This window comes from Belonocnema kinseyi, chromosome 4 (genome assembly GCF_010883055.1).
Source record: "Belonocnema kinseyi isolate 2016_QV_RU_SX_M_011 chromosome 4, B_treatae_v1, whole genome shotgun sequence".
Lineage (NCBI taxonomy): Eukaryota > Metazoa > Arthropoda > Insecta > Hymenoptera > Cynipidae > Belonocnema > Belonocnema kinseyi.
Genome location: NC_046660.1, coordinates 104,944,587 through 104,950,743, shown reverse-complemented (window position 1 = coordinate 104,950,743; position 6,157 = coordinate 104,944,587).

The window sequence follows — 6,157 nt, the reverse complement described above, 5'->3', positions numbered from 1 at the left end:
TGCGGAATATGTAAATCTGTTAAAATCGATTAATTGATCAATAATTAGTAATAGTTATTTGTTTGTAGATTAAATTTGACCAAAACAAGAATTCTGCCGGAAAATTTATGACCAATAGCTTTCGCTCCCGAAATTCCGGACATGCTTTTCAACATGTCCATTATGCTTTTCACGTTGGAATCCTAATTTGTGATTTTATCTTTCAATAAAAAGTAACTTTCCCATAACGCTTCACCTGTAGAACTAATGTTTCCAAAGAATGTGCATTTGACTTTTAAAGAGTGTACAGTTCAACGCTTTTGCAAAGATTTAAAACGATTTCAAAATATTTTCCAATAATTTCAAAGATTTAAGACCATGTGATGAGTGGGTCACGTGACCAGATTCTAACCTTAAGGACACTTTTATTTATTTCCAAACTTATATCGCCACATCGAGTTGAAAGTTTAGGATACTAAACAAGAAGCACTAAGAATTGTGGGTCGGTCCTAAATTTGTATGACTGAAAAAAAATTTTGTTGTAAATAATTCTTTTTGTTTTTTTCATAATTATTAAAATTTAGGACCAGGCTCATCTTTCTCAGTGCTCCTTATTTATTATTCCAAATTTTCAACTCGATGTGGCGCTTCGTGTGAAAATAAATTGGGAAATAAAATAAGTGGCGGTAATGTAGGAATCTGGTCACGTGATCCACTCGTCATATGGCCTTAAAAAAATTTCAAGAATCCGAGAAAGATTCTAGGAATTTCAAAACATTTTAAAGATTTCAAAATAGATCACCGAGATTTCAAAAATTTAAAAGCATTTGACAGGAATTTCGAAGTTTAAAACAAATGTGAAGATTTAAAGAAGTTCACAAAGATTTAAAAAATTTTATAAAGATTCCAAAGATTTAAAAAAGATTTCAAACGTTTTCAAACGTTTTCAAACTATTTTACAAAGATTTAATGAAAAGATTTGATACAAATTTTAAATAATTCAGAAAATACTTTTAAGTTTTCAAAATATTTCACAGACACTTAAAGGATTTTAAAAGAATTTCACACAGATGAAAAAAATATCAAAGTATTTCAAATATTTCAACAGATTTCACAAAGATTTTAAACAATTTGACAAAGCTTTCCAAGCATTTCAAATTTTTAAAAAGATTTCGGGAAAAATTGAAAATTTTCAAAGATTTAAAAGATTTCAACATATTTCAAATAATTGAAAAGAATAAGAAAATATTTTCACCGATTTCATAAAGATTTAAAATAATTTCACAAAGATTTCAAATTTTTTCAAAGATTTCGATCAAATTTGAAGGATTTTATAAGTTTAGATAAATGTCAAAGATTTAGAATATTTCAAAAAAATTTAACAGATTTCTCAAAGACTAAACAGATTTTACAAATATTTCACAAATATTGGACGATTTAAAAAATTTAAAAGTGTAAACGACGATTTGAAAGATTTAAACAGATTTCAAAGAATTTGAAAAAATTTAACAGATTTCAAAGATAGACACCTTTAGTAAGCTCAGGACTTCTCAAGGTAAGCTACTAACATCCTTAGCTTTTTTGAAACGGTGCAGAGACAACAAATTAGTCCCAAAATTCTTACAACTGAAAAATAATTTGGGAACATCTAAATCCAAATCTATCCTGCATAATACAAGTTTGCTTCTCGTTAAAGAAAGAATACAACATACCAAATTTCTTTTGCACACTACCTCTAAAAAACTATTAAAACTTCACCTTTTCCTATCAAATACCCTCAGATTTAACATTTGGTCCACATTGGACCGCATATCGTTTGACCAATCCCAACGGATTAATGAGTTTTCCACCCAAAAACAATAAACAAAATTTGACAAATTACTTCCAGTAAAGCAAACTAAACTAACAAATACAGTAAAAAACATCTCTGACCACCCTCTCAACAATGAAATGATTTCAGCGTTAACTGAAGGACATAATTTTGCTGTAGCTCCATCGAAAATCCCAAAAGAAGAAATAATCAGCAATTTAGAATTCATAATATATACCCTTCTATCCGAAAAGCGAAGGACATACGACGTAGGACGGCCAATATTTTACGCCAAGCTCTAGTTCCCTCCTCAAACTTAAGAAAACAGGAAAAAACTGCAATTAAAGAACTCAATCAAAATAAAGATATTATAATATTACCCGCAGACAAAGGCAATACAACAGTAATAATGAATAAAGAAGACTATAACAACAAAATCATGGACCTTCTAACTGACGATACATACAAAAAACTTAAAAAGGACCCCAAAAAAACAATAGTCAGTAAAACAAAGACTCTTCTCAAAGACTCTAAATTTGACAGCCAAACAATATCTAACTTAATTCCTACTAATTCCATCTCTCGAAAACTTTACGGGCTCCCAAAAATCCACAAAGAAAACATTACACTCAGGCCGATCGTCAGCGCAATAAACTCACCAACTTACAACCTAGCACGTTTCCTCGCTGCAAAACTAAATCCTTTTACAGGAAACTCCATCACTCACGTCCAAAACTCATTTGACTTTAATTAAAAGATACAACAGATTCACATTCAACCCCAAGACATCATAGTGACTTTCGACATAGTATCTCTTTTTACGAAAGTACCAATCTCGGATACGATTAATATTATTAAATCTTTCACAAACTTCCCTTCCGAGCTTGTACCTTTGATAGAACAATGTCTCAATAATACTTACTTCTCATTCAATAACCAATTCTACGAACAAACCTCAGGGGCAGCAATGGGATCCCCAATTTCACCTGTAATAGCCAATGTCTTTATGGAACATCTAGAAACTAAAATCTTTAACCAAGCCAAACTTAAACCGGAATTCTGGTTCCGTTACGTTGATGACACATTTGTCATCTGGCGACATGGACGAGATGAACTAAATAAGTTTTTCGATTTTATCAATCAATTACATCCTAATATCCAGTTCACCATGGAAATAGAACAAAACGGAAAATTGCTTTTCTTGGACGTATTAGTTTACAAAAAAAATCTGATAACACGTTAGGGCACGAAGTTTACAGAAAACCCACGCATACAGAGCTGTCTCCATAACAGACAAAGATAACTTAGAAAAGGAATTACAAAACGTTAAACAAATCCTAATACAGAACGACTACACAAACAAACAAATTGATAAAGCAATAAGAAAACACACCCAAAAAAGCAAGTCAACACAACTTACGAAAGAAAGAGAGAGAAAAATGACCACCACTCTACCCTACATCCAAGGTGTCACAGAACAAATAGGAAGAATTCTCAACAAACACAACATCCAAACCATATTTAAAACACCTGTGAAAATAGGACCTAAAGTATAAAATAACCCTAATGATAAAAAGGCACCTTTCAGTGATCCAGGAGTATATAAAATCCCTTGTTCTTGTGGCAAAGTCTATATTGGAGAAACCGGTCATTGGATGAAACAACAGTCATTGCAAAAACACACAACAAATTTCCAAGAAAACATAGAGAAGCAATCGAAATCTTAAAACACCCTAATAACATCAATTGGGACAATGGATATAATACCAGTCCGATTTGGCTTTCCGTGTCCCGGATTTTTTATAAAAGACTTGATTGGCCAATCAAGTTCGGCCAGTCCCCACGGTGGGGCGCTCTGGCCAACCACAGGCATCGTAGAAAGTATACCTAAGAACATCATGACCTGATACCTCAGTTTCAGGTCAGCTCTGAAGATGTGAGCTGCAATGTTCACGAAACGTCAGCAAACAATTCGTAATTTTTTTTACACGAGTGAAACCCGAAATATCTCTTTTTATCAGATTTCATTGTTTTGAAATACTTCACAAACTTTTGACAGATTTCTAAAAGATTTTAAAGATTTTAAAGACTTCCACAGATTTTAAAGATTTCGCAAACATTTTATAACGATTTAAAATATTTCACGAAGATTTAAAATATTTCAAACGGTTTCACAAACAGTCCACTAAGATTTAAAAGATTTCAAAGTATTCGCATTGATTTCTGAAAGTTTTAAAACATTAAAAATATTTCACAGATTTAAAATATTTTATAAGTATTTCAAACGATTTGACGAAGGATATAAACTTCAGAAAATAATGATTCTAATTTAAAAATATCTTCAATCGTCACATCTCGAGAGCTTGTCATGTTTGAGGCAAAAGCGATTTGTTTGCAGTGGATTAAACACTTTTCATAGTATGAAGCTTCAGCTCGGTTATTAGCTAACTGGATGAATATCACTCGATATCTTTGGGATCCATTTGTATTCCGTGACTTCTAAAGTTCTGGTATCAACTTCCATCAGACTTTCCTTGTGTCAAATTACTAGTCTGTGCTAATTGGCAGCCGATGGCTTTTTTGAAGTTGTTTATTGTATAAATGGAAGTGATGGATTCGAGAAAAGTGTAGATTGCTAATATAAGAGCTGTGCTCCTTCCTAACCCGGTTATATATACGAAGATTTTCTATTTAGTATTTGGAAGTTATCGAATTACTTGGGGATCGTCAATTAATTACGTAAGGATACTTTTAGAAATTTCCTAGTGAATAAGGTTTGCATTGATCGGGATTAAAAAATTTAATTCACTTGAATACCTGATTTTTCCTCTCGTCTCCTAAACCTTCGCGGAAATAGTTATGAGAAAAATCAATCCCCTTTAATGCCCCTCGACCAATTTCACAGAACACTACTGAATGGAATCGAAAAATACGAAAATCCGTAGTCAGGATCAATAAAATGAAAACCTAGAAGTTTTTCATTCATATAAATAAACGATAGTATTTCTTGTGGCGTAATGTAATTATTATCCATTAATTGAATATCTACTAAATTATTAATACATTTAGTATTATCAATTTATTTTCATTTTTTTATCTTGGCTTTCACATAGTTACTATTTTTTATTAAAATATTACTGCATGTGTATATATTTTTTACCTTCCGCTTTATTTATAGCTTCCACACTTGGAAAGTACATTATATTTATTAAAATTTTTATTTATTTAAATATTTTAAAAACAATATTTTCTGAAGGTACCACTGGTAATTAGATTCATTTGAAATATATACAACATTTTAGAATTCGAAATTATTTCACGGAATTAAGAACAATTCAATATACATATTTCCTGGAATAAATGGAAGGAAGTAATTAAATTTGAAATGTATCCTACTTTTCGAAATTAAAAACAATTAATTATAGATATTTTTTAAAGAACTGAAAGGAATTAAATTTATGTAAATTTTGTCCTGTTTCGGGTACACAAAGTAATTCACAGCCGCTGCCGTGGGAACTGCAGGGAATTAAATTTCTGAAAAATGTACTCTCTTGCGGATTAGAGGTCGGTGGAAGAATCAGGTTTTAAATTAGATTGAAAAAAGTTCATTTTCACGCTAAGATCGAAATTTCACCATTTTTTAAATTTAAGTTTTCTTACTGGGTTTAGACACCTTCTTATTTTCGGATTCATAAGATTTCAGTACCCCCCCCCCCCCCCCCCCCCCCCCCCCCCAATCTTTTTACGTAAGATTATCTATTTTTTTACTCAATATATAAATTATTTTCACTAAAAACCGAATTTCAAAAGATTTCAAGTGGTTTGAAAAGATTTGAAAAATTTTCAATGATTTGAAAAGATTTCAACAGATTTCTATGGATTTTAAAGTATTTCAAAGAACCAGAAAGTGTAGTTCCAAAGGATTACCGGAAGTTTCACGCAGTATTTCAATGGAATTTTATAAATTCTGAGGGGGTTTCAAGAATTGGAAACGATTTGGAGATATTTAAAAAGAATTTTAAGATTTAAGGATTTCAAGAAATTTCAAAAGATTAAAAAGCATATCCACGGAATTTAGAGAATTTCAAGGGATGTCATGGAATTTCAAAGGCTTTAACTGATTTCAACCGATTTCAAATGATTTTACGGAATCTCAAAGAATTTTAAGGGAATTCCACAATTTTCAAATGATTTAAAGAGATTTACAGCGAGACCAACCATTTTTAAAGGGGTGTTACGAGATTATGTACGATAGACATGGAATTCAAAGAATTTCAAGGAATGTTCACATGAATAAAAAAGTTTTCAAGGAATGTAAAAAACTTTCAAAAGAATTCAAGAAATATGAAAGGATGGCAAAGATTTCAA